Here is a 1,656-nt window from a genome sequence, read left to right on the forward strand (position 1 = left end):
TTCGAAAATTTCAAAAATTATTTTCAAAATCTTTTTCTTAATTTTATTTCAAATTTTCGAAATTACACTAACAATTAATGTGATTGATTCAAAAATTGAAGTTTGTTACTTTCTTGTTAAGAAAGGTTCAATCTTTAAATTCTAGAATCATATCTTTTAGTTTCTTGTTAGTTAAGTAATTAATTTTAATTTAAAAAAATTAAATCTTTTTCAATTCTATCTTTTTATCATATCTTCTTATCTTATCTTTTTATCATATCTTTTTCAAAAGTTTATCTTTTTCAAAAAATTGATTTCAAAATATCTTATCTAACTCCTTATCTTCTTATCTTTTCAAATTTGATTTTAATATCTTTTTCAACTAACTATTTGACTTTTTGTTTGTTTCTTATCTTTTTCAAAACCACCTAACTACTTCTCTCTCTCTAATTTTCGAAAATATCTCATCCTTTTTCAAAAATTCTTTTTAAATTAACTAATTATTTTAAATTTTAATTTTAATTATATCTTATCTTTAAATTTTTGAAAATCATTAACTACTGTTTCAAAATTATTTTCGAATTCTCCCTCTCTTCTCTTCTTCTATTTATTTATTTATTTACTAACACTTCTCTTCACCTCTCTTCATCTCCAATCACTGCCTCTATCCTCACCCTTGTGATTGGATTCTCCACTTTTATTCCTTTCTTCTTCTACTAACAATAAGGAACCTCTTTACTGGGACATAGAGGATTCCTCTTTCTTTTCTTGTTCTCTTCTCTTTCATATGAGCAGGAACAAGGAAAAAGACACTCTTGTTGAAGTTGATCCTGAGCCTGAAAGGACTCTGAAGAGGAAACTAAGAGAAGCTAAATTACAACAATCCAGAGACAACCTTTCTGAAATTTTCGAACAAGAGAAGGAGATGGCAGCCGAACCCAACAACAATAATGCAAGGAGAATGCTAGGTGATTTCACTAAACCAACGTCGAAATTTGATGGAAGAAGCATCTCCATTCCGGCCATTGGAGCAAACAATTTTGAGCTGAAACCTCAATTAGTTGCTTTGATGCAACAGAACTGCAAGTTTCATGGACTTCCATCTGAAGATCCTTATCAGTTTTTAACTGAGTTCTTGCAGATTTGTGAGACTGTTAAGACAAATGGAGTAGATCCTGAAGTCTACAGGCTCATGCTTTTTCCTTTTGCTATAAGAAACAGAGCTAGAACATGGTTGGACTCACAACCTAAAGATAGCCTAGACTCCTGGGATAAGCTGGTCATAACCTTCTTGGATAAATTCTTTCCTCCTGAAAAGATGAGCAAGCTTAGAGTGGATGTTCAGACCTTCAAACAAAAGGATGGTGAATCCCTCTATGAAGCTTGGGAAAGATACAAGCAGATGACCAAAAAGTGTCCTTCTGACATGTTTTCAGAATGGACCGTATTAGATATATTCTATTATGGTCTATCTGAGTTTTCCAAAATGTCATTGGACCATTCTGCAGGTGGATCCATTCACTTAAAGAAAATGCCTGCAGAAGCTCAAGAACTTATTGACATGGTTACAAATAACCAATTCATGTACACTTCTGAGAGAAATTTTGTGAATAATGGGACGCCTCAGAGTAAGGGAGTTCTTGAAATTGATGCTCTGAATGCCATATTGGCTCAGAA

General features: G+C 32.2%; 1 non-coding gene across 1 annotated transcript; it reads right to left on the reverse strand.

Moving 5' to 3' along the window:
• Positions 1–1,303: 1,303 nt before the first annotated feature.
• LOC127743444 (small nucleolar RNA R71) lies at positions 1,304–1,407 on the reverse strand. Its single transcript, XR_008004836.1, has one exon. It is a non-coding gene; the product is annotated as a small nucleolar RNA R71 (small nucleolar RNA).
• Positions 1,408–1,656: the final 249 nt, after the last annotated feature.

Source organism: Arachis duranensis, chromosome 10, assembly GCF_000817695.3.
Source record: "Arachis duranensis cultivar V14167 chromosome 10, aradu.V14167.gnm2.J7QH, whole genome shotgun sequence".
NCBI lineage: Eukaryota > Viridiplantae > Streptophyta > Magnoliopsida > Fabales > Fabaceae > Arachis > Arachis duranensis.